The sequence below is a fragment of the Nothobranchius furzeri genome, chromosome 4 (assembly GCF_043380555.1).
Source record: "Nothobranchius furzeri strain GRZ-AD chromosome 4, NfurGRZ-RIMD1, whole genome shotgun sequence".
Classification (NCBI taxonomy): domain Eukaryota; kingdom Metazoa; phylum Chordata; class Actinopteri; order Cyprinodontiformes; family Nothobranchiidae; genus Nothobranchius; species Nothobranchius furzeri.
Genome location: NC_091744.1, coordinates 74,779,790 through 74,798,801, shown reverse-complemented (window position 1 = coordinate 74,798,801; position 19,012 = coordinate 74,779,790).

Sequence of the window (19,012 nt, the reverse complement as noted above, 5' to 3'; positions counted from 1 at the left end):
AGCAAAACAAATTCCTGCAGAGTCGAATTTTGTTTACATTCAGTAGGGGCAGCTTACACAGGTGCACCAATTGACCAAAAACACATATATGAGACTCAGATCAGGATTCATTTCTTTAAACTGCAACCATGAGAAGAAGATTCAACGTGAATGAAGCCCTGGAGGTGTTTCAGCAGCTTGAAGATGAGGGGGAGTCAGTCAGGAGGGACCGCAGCAGAAGCCGACCGTAATCATCGATTACAACCGCTGCAAAGGGGCAGTTGACAACTTGGACAAGGTAATTTATTTATTTTATTTTATCATAATTCGCCAACCTAATTGCATATGTAATTTATTCATTCATTGATTTTTATTCCAGCTCGTTGCAACATACAGCTGCCGTCGGACCAGACGTTGGCCCATGTCGCTCTTCTGCAACATGTTAGATGTGAGCGCCTACAATGCCCTGGTCTTGTGGCTGTCTGGAACCAGCAGAAGAGGAGCATCTGCCGAAGGCTGTTCTTGCAGGAGCTTGGGAGCTCCATGGTGAGACCAGCCCAGGCGAGGCGCACTCGCTTGCCGCGGTCCAGCAGCGCTGCTGCTTTGTTGCAGGTGCAGCAGCAAGTGGAGCCAGCTCCAGCCCAGGAGCAGACAAAGAAAAAATGCCACCTTTGCAGAGGGAAGAGGAGCATGCATGCACGCTTTTGCCAAGCATGTGGACAGGCTGTGTGCAAGGAGCACTCAACAGTTGTGTGCTCAGCCTGCAGCTGTTAGCTCACTCCCCTCTGTGTTTCTCTCTCTTTCTCTCTCTCTCTCTCTCTCTCTCTCTCTCTCTCACACACACACACACACACACACACACACACACACACACACACACACACACACACACACACACACACACACACACACACACACACACACACACACACACACACACACACACACACACACACACACACACACACCAGTAAAAATGTATATTCGGCTGAGTCCAGATGAGCCAAGTAAGGTAAGGCAAGGAAACCCCATCAGAGGAGCCGTCTGCCCCGGCAGCATCAGGTCTTCCACACTAAGTCAGGGCGCTCAGAGGAGGGGGAGCATAGACCCCCACCTCCACTTAAACACTACCTATAGAGCAGTCGACCACCTTCCCAGGGGCTGAGGGCCCCTACAGAGAAGTCTTTTACTCATTTAAATCTCTGCCTGTGGGGTCCATAACGGGTTTAAAAGCCCAGTGGTGGACACGGGGTTGAACCAGTTTACCTGACTGGCTGTGGACGAGTCCATCTCCCAGTTCTTCTCTTCTGAAAACCGGAACTGAGTGAACGAATCTCCTGGAAGCCAAACAAACACAAAATCAAATTATAGCAATGTTGCTGTTCAAACCTCACCATCGGTTCATCCATCACTTTAAACTTCAAACACGACAACTCGTCAGCTTCATGTGAACCCTTGAGCAGCCTGAGAGCTCCACCAGTACCAACGGCTCCTGAGACCGAACCCTGCAGATGGTCAATTAATGAACACCAGTGTGCTTCATCTTCATCAGACAGAAATGTTTCCAGACACAAATGAGAAAATGTGCTGTTGGAGTGAAGCATGGCGCTTTCACAGCTAAAACCCAACAACCTGCTCAACAAGAACATGGTGTCAGATGTGAAGTACCACTCTCCTCGCTTTATAGATGCGGTCATCTCTGCAGCAATGCAGGATGTCGCTCTGGGTGGAATAAGAGGATGTTTGTTTGCATTATTAGATTATACAATAGAAGGGTGTTTGGTTTATGGTGGAAGCTTCAAATTCATAAATGTAACTAAAGGTAACAGGAGTCCTTTACTTTGAAGGGAATTTTTTAAAATAAAAAACAGAACATAAGTCAGACACAAAAATCCTAAAACAACTAAAGTGGGAGCTGGCAACATAAAACCAGTTCAGACCGGTCTGAGTCTACACGTGGAGGTTAAGTAGCTGTTGGACTTTATCCTGTGAAGAGAAGTCGAGTGTGAGGTGTGACAAACAAAAACCAGACTAAAAGGTCTGTTGAGTAAAATATTCTGGCAGCCGTGTGGTAGAAAAAAGGAAATGTTGAGTTAGTTTCTCCACATGACCTCAGGAATTCAACAGAAAGCTGTTCTAGAACAGGGGCCTCTATCTGTTGCTCGTTCATGCCGCTTTGCGCTGTATAACATACGAAAGATCAAACCATACCTAACACAACATGCCACCCAGCTCCTGGTGCAATCTGCCGTCATCTCCCGCCTCGATTACTGCAATGCCCTTCTAACTGGTCTTCCAGGCTGTACTGTAAGACCTCTTCAGATGGTCCAGAACGCAGCGGCGCGTCTGGTCTTCAATCAGCCTAAAAGAGCACACGTCACCCCTCTGTTCATTGAGCTCCACTGGCTACCGCTAGCAGCACGCATCAAATTCAAATTGCTAACACTAGCATACAAAGTCCGAGATGGTACGGCTCCCATCTACCTGAATCCTCTTGCAAAGGCTTACGTCTCGGCCCGGCCGCTCCGGTCATCACAGAATCGTCGGCTAGCAGTGCCTACACCACGCTCAGGACAATCCAGACTCTTCTCATGCATCGTTCCACAAATGTGGAATGACCTTCCAAGCACTACCAGAACTGCGGCCTCCTTTTCAATTTTCAAGAAACTCCTGAAGACCCTGCTCTTCAGAGAGCATTTTGTAAACTTGCACCCTCCCTGCATCCGTCCCCCCCCCCCCCCCCCCCCCCCACTCTACTGTCCACTCCTTTGTTCCCTCCTCTCCCTGACTGATGTCAAGTTGTTGTTGTTATTGTTGTTGTTAGCCTCAAGGGCAAAATGCCGATTATCACTTGTAAGTCGGTTTGGACAAAAGTGTCTGCTAAATACATAAACATAAACATACATAGTCCCTCCAGCGTGTCCTGGGTTTTCCTTTAGGTCTCCTCCTAGTTGGATGTGCCCAGAAAACCTCACCCAGGAGGCATCCTAACCACCTCAACTGGCTCCTCTCAATGTGGCGAGGCAGCGGGTCTACTCTGAGCCCCTCCCGATGATCGAGCTTCTCATTCTTTCTCTAAGGGAAAACAATCTCATCCTTTCAGTCACTACCCAAAGCTTGTGACCATAGGTAAAGGTTGGTACGTAGCTCCTTCCTGGTCAGTTCTTTCTTCACCACGACAGACCGGTATGACGCCCATATCACTGCAGACGCAGCACAAATCCGCCTTTCGATCTCACGCTCCATCTTTCTCTCAACCTGGAGATACTTGAAGTCCTCGCCCCTGACCTGGAGAAGGCATTCTACCCTTTTCCGACTCAAGACTGTGGTCTCGGATTTAGAGAAGTAGATTCTCGGTGTTATGAATATTATAATTGTCTGCCCTTAACAGCTGCCCCTTTACACAGTAACAACGTGTAGGAATCGCCAAGGTCGGATGCTGGTTTCAGTATGTTTACATTCCAGGAGAAGAGACAGAAGAAGAGAAGAGGAACGCTTTCCATTAATTAATCAAAGTACTTTATTTGTAATAAGCTAATCAAAGCATATCTTGATCAATAATAATCAGGTGAATGATCTGTGAAATAAAGATGTCATGAGTTATGTGTTTAATGAATAAACAGGACTGCACCAGACAGACTGATCTACATTAACATGGAAACGCATGACACATTGTCCTCAACCAATCAGAACTTTCGTCTGTCGTAGGGCAGAATCTGGGTTGTTTAATGAAGTTGTCCAATCCGGTTTACTAAGATTTATAAACAACTAGGGGATTTAAATCAAGGCAACGCCATTTTATACTCAGTTTCATTTTAACCTCAGTTCTGTTCAGTTGGAGGTCCTAAGGAGTTCCATCGTCGTCATTAAGAAAGTTGCAGGCTGGCCAGCTGCACTTTCCTACTTTAAGCTGAGAACTGTCAAGCTGGAGATTTCCGTCGTTTGAACAACAAGACGACATTCCTTCAAAATAAGAGCTAACTCGCTGACGCCTGCCGCTGATACCGGGAGTCGATCCGCAGACGGGCTTTGTCGTGCTGCGACCGCTGTTTGACCAGCTCCAGTACATCCGAAGGTCCGAGGACCTGGCATTTCCTGATCTAACACGGGAGGCTCCAGACGGTACGTGGTTACGGCAAAATTGCTGCTCATGTCATCAGCTTCTGAAGCCTTGTGATTCCTAGTCATAACAACCAGATCCGCAATGTCAGCCTAGAGATTCTGAAAAACACACACACCCACACACCAACACTATAACATTCAAATCCATATGCATCCATCATTGAGATAGTCCTGGTAGATTGTAAGAATTTATAATTATAGAAATTAAAGATTCTTAAATGAACCCAACTCTCTCTTTTCTTGTCTCTCAGTCAATACAGAGTGTTTAAGTAAACTCCCTGATGATAAAAACAACCACTTATGATTATAATATATAGATCTAAATACAGTGTATAAATATACAAGCTACAGATCACTACAACTGTCAAATCTATTTTTCATTTAAGCCAACTCAATCAACGAAAGTTCTGTCTGATTGCATCCTTGAGGTCAAGCAATGGCTAGCTGATAACGTCCTCCATCTTAATGACTCCAAAACTGACTTAATCGTTTTCAGTCCCTACAGTACCACGGCTACTCATCAACCTGACCTTAACTATCTCTCACCTAATGTATACTCTGTAATCTCCAACCTTGGAGTCAAAATGGACCAGGCTCTGAAGATGGATGCCCAGGTCAATAACACAGTTAAATCATGTTTTTACCAACTAAGACGCATCTCGAAACTAAAGCACATCCTGAGTGTCCGTCTTCTGGAATCTGTGGTCCACACTTTCATCGCTTCAAGCCTGGATTACTCTAACTCCTGCTTATACGGCATCAGTAAAGCAGCTCTTTCTAGACTTCAGCTGGTCCAGAATTCAGCAGCTAGGTTGCTGACTGGAGCTGACAGAAGACAACACATTTCACCAATTCTGAAATCTCTCCACTGGTTGCCCGTGCACTTCAGGATAAACTTCAAAATTATGCTTCTGACTTACAAATCCTTGAACCATCAAGCTCCTCCATATCTGTGTGAACTTGTCCATTACTACAACCCGCCGCGTGCTCTCAGGTCTGAAGATAAGCTCCTCCTAGCTGTTCCGAATGCACGTTTAAAAAGCCGTGGAGAAAGGGCTTTCTCTGTCTGCTCACCGAAGCTGTGGAACGCGTTACCACTACTAGCGAGGCAAGCACCAACAGCTAGCATTTTTTAAATCACGCTTGAAAACTCACTACTTCAACCTAGCGTATACCACATAATTATGAACCTCACTTCTACATTGTTTAAAAATGGACTTCACAATATCAACTGCCGTCCTATTGAGGTTCTTTTTTTAAATGTTTTTCTAATTTTCTATTCTCCCTGTGTCTTATTGATTTTTAGCTGTTAGTTTTGGGAATTTTGTTGTTTTTCCTTTTTATCTTTTATCTGTGTTCGACATGATTGTATAACGCCGGTTTAATTAACTAACATTTTTAGTGTACAACGCCTTGTTGAATGCGCTTTATAAATAAAATTGGATTGGATTGGATTGGAAATCATAATGTCCACATTTATTTCACACAATCTCAAACGTCACACTAAAATTAAACTCTTAGCTCTGATTTAATTATTTCCTTATTAATATCAGTTTTCCCTTTGTTGTAGGTAATCCTCGGCTGTCAGCAGGAGGAGGTGACCACTTGCATAACGGAGCACCCTGGTTCTGAGCCAGTTGCACCTTTGTGCTGCTCTTTGGGGAGACGATGCTCAGCAGGTTAAACAACTGTTAAATTGATTTTGTTCGTACTTTTTGTTTATAACTCATACATGACCAGTTTTTCTTTCTTACACATGCCTCCATGTGGTCAGGTAGTGTTGGTGTGATCTGGAAGGGCACACTCATGTCGTCATCTCCTTGTGCCGTCTCCAGGATCATGATGGGAGTTCTCGGTGCCTATAAAGCAGGGGGGAGGGGGTATTTACCCCTGGGCCTGGAGGGCCGGTATCCAGCACGTTTTAGTTTTAACTCTGTTTCAACATACCTGATTTCTGTCAGCAGGTGATTAACAGGCTTCTGCAGAGCTGCTGCACAGGTAATTCAACCCCTGATTCAAGTGTGTTGGAGCAGGGAAACAACTAAAACGTGCTGGATACCTGCTATATAGATGCTGCCATAAAGCCTTCCTCCCTCCTCTGGAATTTAAACATTAGTATTTTATTATGGTTTCCTGATTTAGTAAATAAATCTCAATTTATAAATGTCCTGTTTTGGTGCCTGCCCATAAAATCCTGCATTAGACACTGAAAGCTGAATGGATGCCTTTCATTCACTTTGATATTCAATGTATTTTCAAAGATACACTTAAAATTAATATCAGCTGTTTAACAGAGTGGTGCAATTGCTAATGTTATGATTTTTGCAATAACCTGACCTTCATGCAGAGAAACTCAGGAGATAAATGAGCTAAAAACAGTTTATTAAAATGTTTGACGGATGCCTGAAGAGGTAACTGCTGGAGATCAGGAACCAGAAGCTTCTGCGAGGAAGAGCAGAGGTTAGTAAGAGGCAACAGGCTAACGTCTGGTTAAAACCAACTTGTGGCAGGGGTGATGAGTGAGCACCACCTCACCCCTGCCACGTGGACCTCAAGGGATAAACCATCAATCCTGCTCCATGGTCAACTTTCCTCACGGGGTCGCCCATGAAGACAGTGGGAGGGTTAAAGAAACACAAACATTTCAAAATCCTCATTTAAACCTAGTGGTTGAAGTGTTTTCAACGTGTAGATCCAGAACAGTTCCCTTTGGCAGTGTTTTTTTTATCTATATCACCTCCTCTATGTAATGAAATATGTTCAATCCCCTGGAATCTGAGTGAAGACATAGGGTGTGAAGAGTCATTGAAATGGCGTGTTACTGGATAAGTCAAGTATTTTCTTCCAATTGAACTCATATGTTCACTGATCCTCTGTTTGAGTGGTCTTGTTTTACCAATATAGACTTTATCACAGGGGCCTTTTAACAAATACATTACATTATTTGAGTTACAAGTAATTATGCCCTTAACATAGCAGCTGGGATGAGGATCAGCACCTCCAAATCTGAGACCATGGCTCTCGACTGGAAAAGGGTGGCTTGCCAACTCCGGGTCAGGGCAGAGGTCCTACCTCAAGTGGAGGAGTTTAAGTGTCTCGGGGTCTTGTTCTCGAGTGAGGGTAGGAGGGATCGGGAGATCAACTGGCGGATTGGTTCAGCGTCTGCAGTGACCAATCTGACCCTGGTGGGGATGAGTTACAAAGTAGCCACAGCTGCCCTGACTGACAGAGGCAAGGAGCGCAGGTGCCGCCGGTCCCTCTGACCACCACCAGTAATTAGGCAAGGGGGGTTAAGTGTCTTGCCCAAAGACACAATGACAGCGACAAACTGAGCGGGGCTCGAACCTGCAAGCTTCCGATTACGGGGCGAGCACTTTACTCCTGTGCCACCGTCACCACACAAATCTGATTTATTAGCATGTTTTGCCAGTATGATAAGCAAATCTGATTTCTAAAGGCTGACACAAGTAAGGTTTCACCTAGAAAGAATGAATCTTCGCCTTGTTTTCAGGTTTTTAGGTGACACTCCCGGTCGTATCTAAAATAGCTGAGAAGTGGGTGGTTAAACTCCTCACTGCTCACCTAGAAAACACCCAACTCTCATTACATCCATTGCAGTTTGGCTTTCGGGCACATCATTCCACAGATACTGCCCTGTGTATGTTAGTGGAGAACGTCAAGAGCTTGCTGGACAAGAGTTGCTGTGTTGGAGCTGTATTTTTAGATCTGAAGAAGGCTTTCGACTCTGTAAACCATCAGATATTGTTGTCCAGATTGACTCAGTTTAATATCTCCAGTCAGGCGCTTCAGTGGTTTGCCTCATATCTCTCACACAGGAAACAGTGTGTGGTGTGAGATGGGGTTAAATCTCCATATTTAGACTGTGATACAGGAGTTCCTCAAGGATCTGTTCTTGGGCCTTTATTGTTCTCGCTTTTTATTAACAACTTACCTGAAGTCTGTCCAAATATATTTGCTCAAATGTATGCGGATGATGATTTTTTAAAACGCCCCTTAAACTTGAAGCAGTCAAATGTATTCCTGGATGGAATAGAGCTTGATCTAGTACCAGAATTTAAATACCTTGGGGTCATTCTAGACCCTACATTATCCTTCAAGAGTCATATAATCAAAGTGTCCCAGGTACTTAAATTTCATAATCAAAATTTTACTCATGCGTAATAATCTAAATATGAATGTTGCAAAAACTTATTTTTACTCAATGATCATCTCTCATATGGACTATTGTTTGACATCCTGGTCACTTGCTTGTCCAACACTTAAAACTATTGCAAACATTTATAAAAGAAGTTTAAAATTACTTGACAAAAAACCGACTTCCCACCACCATTGTCATGTGTTAAAAAAACATAAATTACTGAACTTCAATAACTTAATGAAACTTAAAAGAGTCTGTTTAATATATAAAGTCTTACACTCCCTTGCTCCACCACCACTAAAGCAGTTCATTAGGCATAAAGAAAGCTCAAACAGGACTACACGAGCTACAATTCGAGGAGACATGTTTATACCACATAGACAGATAGCTTTTGGGCAGAACGTCCTCTCTGTCAAGTGTTGCCATCTGTGTAACAGTCTTCCTCAGTCCATTAGAGAATGCTCAACTTTCAGTTTGTTTAAGGCAAAGGTTAAAAACTGGTTATGGACAAATCAAGTGTGTGATCATGTATGAGTTGTATAGTTTTAATGTTTTATTTGTGAATAGAATGGTGTGTATGTGTAAGTTTGGTGATGGAGTTTTTATTGTGAATGAATGATGAATTTTTATGAATTATTATGTCTTTTTATGTCTAAGGACAACAGATGGAAATTAGCCTTTGGCTATAATCTGGCATGTTTACATTCATGTAAGCTGCTTTTACATTTATGTTCATTAACATGCACTGTCCTAAATAAATAAACTTATTGTCCACACACACACACACACACACACACACACAAAGATGCTAACAGGCATGTCAAAGTATGGCCCGGGCCATCTATGGTCCTCAGGATGATTGTGTGCAGGTCTCTCTTGCATTTCTACAATCATTTCTCTCCATAGACCTGTTAATGTTTATCAACACTTTTAACACTTTTAACATTTTTATGACACTTTTTATGTTTATTTTTAAAAATCAGAAATATGAGAAGTAAAATGAAAAAATTAAAACTGTGATAAAATAATATTTGCAATTTTTTATCATAAACAAAATCTCATTTATGTGGCCCGCAAGAACGTTAACTTGATAATTTCTTAGTGATAATAGAGACGCATTCAGGTAATCCCTTCTTCATCTGGCAAAGCAGAAAGACCCTTATTTAATTCATATTATTAATTAATATTAGTGGTAGATTGAACCATTAATATTAATTCACATTACTTAATATTAATTGATATTAATAACAATTAATATTAATTGATATTAATATTAATTAATATTAATGGTACATGGCACCATTAATAATAATTAATGTTAATATTAATATTAATGGTAGATTGAACCATTAATATTAATTCATATTAATTCATATTAATAACTATTAATATTAATTGATATTAATATCAATTAATATTAATGGTAGATTGAACCATTCATAGTAATGCATATTAATTTATATGAATAACAATTAATATTACTTGATATTAATTAATACAAATTGAACCATTAATATTAATTCATATTTATATTAATTGATATTAATAACAATTATTATTAATTGATATTAATATTAATGGTATCATTAATATTAATGTTAATACTGACAAGACTGAAGTAGTGCTGTTTGTGGGCCTTTTATAGTCTCTGGACTGAAACCCTCCTTTATGATGTCACACAATACTTAGCTATTGTGTCTACCCAGTTCTAGAAGATTCCATTAATTAAAGTTTTTATTTATTAATATAATAATAATAATAATTACAAACACAATAGAAGAGTCTGTGTGTGACATCATAAAGGAGGCCTTTAATCTGGAAGATTCCATTAATTAAAGTGTTTTTATTAATATTAATATCAATACTAATATTAATACTATTATTATTACTACTACAAATAACAATAATAGCAATACTACTACTACTAATAATAATAACAATGATGATAACAATGATAACAATAACAAACACAATAGAACAGTCTTTGTGTGACATCATAAAGGAGGCCTTTAATCTGGAAGATTCCATTAATTAAAGTGTTTTTATTAATATTAATACTATATTACTATTATTATTAATAATAACGATACTACTACTACTATTACTACTACTACTACTACTAATAATAATAATGATGATGATGATAATATTAACTCTTACAAACACAATAGAAGAGTCTGTGTGTGACATCATAAAGGAGGCCTTTAATCTGGAAGATTCCATTAATTAAAGTGTTTTTATTAATATTAATACTATATTACTATTATTATTAATAATAACGATACTACTACTACTACTACTACTACTAATAATAATAATAATAATAATAATAATAATGATGATAACAATGATAACAATAACAAACACAATAGAACAGTCTGTGTGTGACATCATAAAGGAGGCCTTTAATCTGGAAGATTCCATTAATTAAAGTGTTTTTATTAATATTAATACTATATTACTATTATTATTAATAATAACGATACTACTACTACTACTACTAATAATAATAATAATAATAATAATAATAATAATAATGATGATAACAATGATAACAATAACAAACACAATAGAACAGTCTGTGTGTGACATCATAAAGGAGGCCTTTAATCTGGAAGATTCCATTAATTAAAGTGTTTTTATTAATATTAATACTATATTACTATTATTATTAATAATAACGATACTACTACTACTACTACTACTACTACTACTAATAATAATAATAATAATAATGATGATGATGATAATATTAACTCTTACAAACACAATAGAAGAGTCTGTGTGTGACATCATAAAGGAGGCCTTTAATCTGGAAGATTCCATTAATTAAAGTGTTTTTATTAATATTAATACTATATTACTATTATTATTAATAATAACGATACTACTACTACTACTAATAATAATAATAATAATAATAATAATAATAATAATAATAATAATAATAATAATGATGATGATGATGATGATAATATTAACTCTTACAAACACAATAGAAGAGTCTGTGTGTGACATCATAAAGGAGGCCTTTAATCTGGAAGATTCCATTAATTAAAGTGTTTTTATTAATATTAATATTAATACTAATATAATTACAATTATTATTAATATTATTATTAATTATAATAACAATTACAATACTAATACTAATAATTATAACACTAACAAACACAATAGAAGAATCTGTGTGTGACATCATAAAGGAGGGTTCTAACTTGGTACATTCCGAGACTATAAAAGGCCCATCAGCAGCAGCAGCACTTCAGTCTTTTCAGAGCTACTGCTGAGAACACACCGCTGTCTTTAGACACCCAAGTAAGTTTGACCAAACCCTTTTTGTCACTCAAATCATGAACAGAAGAAACATGTTGTGGTACGACTCACGTCTACACCCAGAAGAAATGGATTATGAGTCAGACATGGAAAATGATATGTTTGATGAAACAGAACATACATCCGTCTTTGATGCTGAGGTAGAGTCTCTTCAGTATGAGACTAAATTACCTGCTGAACTTGAGTTCCCTGGATCTGAGACGGTCGACTCTGATTCTGAGACCATGGTCCCTAGATCTCAGATGTTTCAGCGGGAATTAGCTGGTTTTAAACGCCCAAGAAAGCCACAACAACCCCTTACTTTCGCTGAACTCATTGACTTTATTTTTAAGGTTGAGTACAAAAAGTCAGATCTACTGTCTACAATTAAAGAGATGGAGTCTGAGATGCCAGAACAAACATCTGTCTTTGATGCTGAGAAAGAGTCTCTTCCTAATGAGACTCATTTATCTGCTGAACTGGAAATCTCTGGATCTGAGACGGTTGTCCCTAGACCTCAGACGGTTCAGCAGGAATTAGTTGATTTTAAAAGCAGGCAAACTGATGACGTTTTGAAACAAGGGGATCATTTGAAAGAAAAACTGCAGAATACAAATACTTGTTTCAATCAGGAGAAGGAGAAGAGGCTTGCTGCAGAGAACCAGTGTGCGCTTTACAAGGAGCAAACTAAAGAGATGAAGAACGGTTTGGTTCAGCAGCAACACAAGCTGGTGGCTTTAGAAAAGCAGTTACAGGAGCAGAAAAACGTGAATGAAGACTTACAAAAAATCTGCTCAGATCTAAAAGGTAAGACAGACGAGTCCCGTTTTTCTGGAGTCTCGAGAAACGATCTGATCGAGAACTTTGAAAAGCTGGAGGAACAACATTTGGGCTTAGAAGCGATGTTTAGCAGAGAAAAAGATGAGAAAATCAATGCAGAAAAGAAGTTTCTTGACGAGTTGGAGAATTTAAAGGAGCAGCTTTCAGAAAAGGACGTTTTCATCAAAAATCTGCAAACAGATTTAGATCAAGAACGTCGGTCCAGACTCGTTAGTGTCCAGGAGCAGAAGGACGCCCAGCATAAAGTTAACGAGAACTATAAGAAGGAAATGAAAGATCTTAAGAAAAGGAACGGTGACCTCTCTGAGATGCTGGACAACGTTAAAACGGATCTGAAGAACAGAGACATGAAACTTCTGGAAGAGCGAAAATCTTTTAGACATCAGCTCAAACAGAAGAAGCTAATCTGTGAAGATTTAAAAAAACGTTTGAACAAAGAAAACGAGCTCCGCCTGACCTGTGAGGAAGAACTCAAAAAAACTAAAGATCAAATGAGTTCAATGAACGGAAATCTCAAGAAGAAGATCAACAACCTGAAACAGAACAACGTGGAGCTCAGTCAGACGCTGAGAAGTGGTCAGGCTGTAGAAACTAAATCAGAACAGATGTGTGAGGATCTGCAGAAGTTTAAGCAGCTGCTCCATGAAAAAATGTCCATCTGTGAAGAACTTAGCAGCAGTCTGGACATGGAGAAGCAGCTCAGAGTTAGCTACGAGGCTCAGCTGGACTCTAACAGGGCGATAGCCTGTGAGAACTCAGATCTTAAAGAGCAGATCAAAGATCTGACTCAGAGCATCTCTGAACTCAGCGTGGTCGTGGAAAACCTGACAGCTGAGAACGCTGCTTCTCACCAGGAGTTGGTTGAGCAGCAGGAGAGCATCAAACATCAACTCCAGGATAAATCTGTCGCCTGTGACCTTTTGAAACAAGTGGATCATTTGAAAGAAAAACTGCAGAATACAAATACTTGTTTCAATCAGGAGAAGGAGAAGAGGCTTGCTGCAGAGAACCAGTGTGCGCTTTACAAGGAGCAAACTAAAGAGATGGAGAACGGTTTGGTTCAGCAGCAACAAAAGCTGGTGGCTTTAGAAAAGCAGTTACAGGAGCAGAAAAACGTGAATGAAGATTTACAAAAAATCTGCTCAGATCTAAAAGGTGAGACAGACGAGTCTCGTTTTTCTGGAGTCTCGAGAAACGATCTGATCGAGAACTTTGAAAAACTGGAGGAACGACATTTGGACTTAGAAGCGATGTTTAGCAGAGAAAAAGATGAGAAAATCAGCGTAGAACAGAAGTTGACTGACAAGCTGGAGAATTTAAAGGAGCAGCTTTCAGAAAAGGACGTTTTCATCGAAAATCTGCAAACAGATTTAGATCAAGAACGTCGGTCCAGACTCGTTAGTGTCCAGGAGCAGAAGGACGCCCAGCATAAAGTTAACGAGAACTATAAGAAGGAAATGAAAGATCTTAAGAAAAGGAACGGTGACCTCTCTGAGATGCTGGACAACGTTAAAACGGATCTGAAGAACAGAGACATGAAACTTCTGGAAGAGCGAAAAACTTTTAGGCATCAGCTCAAACAGAAGAATGAAATCTGTGAAGATTTAGAGAAACGTTTGAACAAAGAAAACGAGCTCCGCCTGACCTGTGAGGAAGAACTCAAAAAAACTAAAGATCAAATGAGTTCAGTGAACGGAAATCTCAAGAAGGAGATCAACGACCTGAAACAGAAGAACTTGGAGCTCAGTCAGATGCTGAGAAGGTGTCAGGCTGTAGAAACTAAATCAGAACAGATGTGTGAGGATCTGCAGAAGTTTAAGCAGCTGCTCCATGAAAAAATGTCCATCTGTGAAGAACTTAGCAGCAGTCTGGACATGGAGAAGCAGCTCAGAGTTAGCTACGAGGCTCAGCTGGACTCTAACAGGGCGATAGCCTGTGAGAACTCAGATCTTAAAGAGCAGATCAAAGATCTGACACAGAGCAACTCCGAACTCAGAGTGGTCGTGGAAAACCTGACCTCTGAGAACGCTGCTTCTCACAAGGAGTTGGCTGAACAGCTGGAGAGAGTCAAACATCAACTCCAGGATAAATCTTTCATCTGTGAAAACCTGGAAACAGGTTTCACCATCGAACAGAAGCTCAGACTCCAGCTTTCCCAGCAACTCCAGGAAACATCTGGCCTGTGTGAGAGCCTGGAAAACCAGCTTAGAGGCGAGCAGAAGATCAGACTTGGTTTGGAGACTGAGCTTGCCCAAAACAGAGACGTGGTCAGTGCAAGTCATGAAGATTTGATGGCCAAACCAGAACAGATGGAGGAAAAAGAATCGAAACTCTGTAAAGTCGTCATTAACCTCCAGTTAGATCTGTTTAGAAGAAAAAAGCAGCATGAGGAAGAGTTGGGAATCCTGAAGGAACAAGCCTCTAAACTCGAGTCACTGACCACAAATCTGGAAAGTCAAAATCAGATCTTAAAACAAAAGACTGAATGTTTTAACCCAGATCAGCAAACAGATGCGATCAGTGAGCAGAACGTGGACGCTGCAGAAGGAAACAAGAGTGTTCCTGCTGAAAACGACTCTCCAGCAGAAAGCCTCGAGTCCCAGAGAGACGCTCCACACTCAGACACAAAAAAACTGGATAAAGTTTCTGTGTGGAGGCGTTTCAAGAAAGCTGTAACACCGGGATGTCTCCGTCAGTACAAAAACAGACAACCTAGCAACTAACCTCCCTCCTAACTAATCAGAAAAGGCTAATTAGAAGACATCCTATCGGGCAGCACTATCCAGGATGAATCTGAGAAGTTAAACCAGCCACTGCCTCCCCAAAGACCCTGTTTAGATAAAAAAAAAGATAAATAAACAAGCCCCCCCAACACACACAGAAGGAAAAAAACGGGGCATCATGGTGGTACAGTGGCTAGCACTGTTGCCTCACAGAAAGGTCACTGGTTCAAATCGGATCAGCTTCCTTTCTGCGTGGAGTTAGCATGTTCTCCCCATGAATGCGTGGGTTTTCTCCCGGTGCTCGGGTTCCCCCCACATGCCAAAAACACACCAAAAACACGCTTAGGTCAATCGCTGACTAAATTATCCCTAGCTGTAAGTGAGTCACTGTGATGGACAAGACCTGCTTGCTCAGTAGGAGGGACTGCTGTAAAATCACTGATACAAGTCAGTGACTCGATGAGATCTGCTGGGTTTCCTTAGATAGGAAAATTATAACTAATTAGAATAATGAAGTGAACTCAGGACACGGTTTAATATGAAAGGTTCAACTGCAGTGTTTGCTTTTTGAGATGACTGCTGTTTACCTTGGTGCTACATAAATAAACTTAACTGAGTAACTAACCTGAGAATAGCAGCTACAGCTTCCCCCAAAACCCTTAAAGAGAAATCAGCCCTTGTCATGGACGTCACTAGGATTGAGAGATGGGAGGGCTTAGCCCCAGGAGCTTGACCTTGAACATTTTTTGTCACACCCTGCAAAAACTTTGTCAATTAATTCATTATCTGAAGAACATTTAACAAAACCTATTATTTCATCACTTTCTTTTCCTTTCATACTTTTGTGCATTTTCTCTCTTCTTTTTATAAAAAAATAACACTTACTCAGTTCATTAGTGGGGTCTATGTTGAAGAAAGATTTTATATAAGCCCATTAAAAATTAGATATGTTATATTTCCAAATAAAGCTATTCATTTCAGTCTACTGCACTTAACAGGGGGAAATGTTGCAGTCATTTGTTTAATTTGTTTAATTACAACTTGCTTAATTATAAATGTTACTGAAATATGACAAAGAACAAATGAATAATTGTCAAACTTTTATTATGCCAAATGAGTGTGCAGTTGACAGTTTTAATATATGAATAACACTGATATGATATGGAATAAAGGAGTATGCAATTAACAATTACAAGAAAAAATAGCAGTGTATATAAAAATTAGGGCTGGGACTTGATTACAAATTTTAATCTAGTTAATTTGAGGCTTTGTAATTAATTAATCTAAATTAAGTGCATTTAAATCGTTCAGGAAAATGTGCTTTCAAAACAAAACTTAATTAAAATTATGAAACAGAGAATTAAACATTAGACATAGTTGTTACTGTAAAACTAAAGCTTTTAATAAAAAATGCATTTTAATTAATCAAATGTCACTGTGTGATATTAAACAAGACCCAAATCAACTAAAATTTATAATTACAAATAGAAAACGCCTGCAAAGGGTTCCTGAGCCTTTAAATAGTCTCTCTGTCTAGTTGAATTACTGAAATAAATTTGACTTTGCACCAGATTCTAATTTTTCCAGACTCTAATTTTTCCAGTTTCACTTGTTTGTATAACTGGGAGTTTTTATTAGCATTTCTACTCATAATGTAGTAAAAACACATATAAATAATAATCCTTCAAAATAAAGTTAAAGTTAAAGTCCCATCAGAAATTTGTTCTCCGCATTTGACCCATCCCCTGGGGGAGCGGTGAGCTGCAGACACAGCCACGCTCGGGAACCATTTGGTGGTTCCCGAGCGCGTAGACAGTAATGACAGTAGAACAGGCACAAATATGATCTAGGACTTAAATGTACTACACCAGAGCAGGCGTGGCATATTCTGAGAATGATTAGGAACACTAACTGGTTCCAGTTGGATGACTGGAGGATGATGGGATGATAAAAGATCATGGCGAGGAAATAATGATGTGACGAACAGGTGAGCGGACCTTCCTTACATGGGAAGTCCTGCTGTCACGTTAAGAAGGGGGTGCTGCAGAGCCGCAGATTCACACCTGCAGCAGTGAATCTGGTGTGATCTCCAGCCCGATCACAACTTCCTCGTTCCTCGCTGCCCCTGATACACTTAAGCATCCGCCCCTCAGCTGATGACAGCTTCAACACACCTCGCTGCTTAATGATAGTAATGCATGTGATGTTTAGACAGTGACTCGTCTCAGAAACATAGAATTCCCTGACAGAATTGTTTAGAAAATCATCAGAAAAGTTTCAGAGTGTTTCTGTTTTACCTTAAACTTCTGTTTTCAAATTTAAGACACGTTGTTTGTGATTGTTTACAGAGTAGTGAGAACACGGAGTGTTTTCCCAGCGGCAGCCAGATGCCTCTCGTTTGTCTGACTACTTTCATAAACTACTGTTAGGGCAAAGAATTATTCTGTCTGGTGCTTTCAGCGCTGCACATATGTTACGTAAATGTTAAAAATATAGCTTACCACAACTTTTGTAAATTTTCCGGTGCCACCGGGCAGCCGAAGCAGAGACGATCTCTGAAAAATGTCCACGACACGGACTTCGTTGTTGACTGGAAGTTTGTTTTTTTCATGTTAAGAAAAGAGGCGGACAGTTTTCCTAAATCCTGCATCAGCCCAAGCAAGGCAACTTCTTTCCGTTTTTATTCCGTTTTAGTAGCCATTACCACTGTGCATTGTTGTGTGCGTCAGTGATATTCTGTCTACGAGGAAGTCGTGCAATGACAAAGGTTCCGCCATGCTCAAAATGCAAGCTGCGATTAAATGCGTGAAATTTTTTTAACGTGTCGTTTTGTTCTAATTAATCATAATTAACGCGTTAAAGTCCCGGCCCTAAGAAAACTCAAAATGATGGGGGGGCTTGTGATTAATTTTAGGGGGGCTGAAGCCCCCCTAAAACGGACCTAACGACGTCAGCGGACCTTGTGTCTCTGATTACCCAGCGACTGCTGCAGGTACCAAAACAGCAGGAGAGCTAAATAATACGTGAATAACTAGAAAAATCTTGAAGAAAGTCTGAAAGGGGCCTGCCTGCTGGCACAAGATAGAGGCCATGTGTTATCCAGGCCCAAAATCATGATGTCACACTCAACACGGCCGGGCCGCTCCTTTTGATGCAACATTTGCGGGGATGCACGCTGCCGCTCGAGCCGTTGGCTGAATAATAATAATAAAGAAAACACATCCTTCCTTTTAATGTCCTGGGGTCTCATTTATAAAGCATGGCGTAGAATCCTTACTAAAACCGTACTTAAGCTCAGCAAAAAAAAAGTACTTACGCCAAGCAGGTTTGTGATCTATCAAACATGGAGTATGCACAGCTGCACGCAATCTCCGCTTCATAAACCAGAGACTAACGAGAATGTTTCTCAGCTGCTTTTTAGTCACATCCTGCCCTCACCACGCCCACTTACTGCCATAAATAGTAGAGGTGGGAAAAATGATCGATTCTAAGATGCATCGCGATTCAGCCGTGCATGATTCCGCATCGATGCAGCAACGTGACATAATGAGATTCTCTCCCTATGTCTATGTCGGGGGTCGGCAACCCGCGGCTCTGGAGCCGCATGCGGCTCTTCCATCCATCTGATGCGGCTCTCTGTGCTTGTAAAATAATGAATGGGTATTTAAATAAAATGCTTTATATTTTACTGCATTAATTTAACATCTGTATGCCAATTCTAAATGTAAAGATTGTCTGCGTAAACCTGAACAGTTCCAACCCGGTCTTACTGTGAGACCGGGTTGACGCGTCACACTTGTGCGTAATCATATCGGCGCTTTCTGAGCTGACGAGGATGTGAGATTCTGGGCTTCTCCTCAGACAGGCTCCTGGA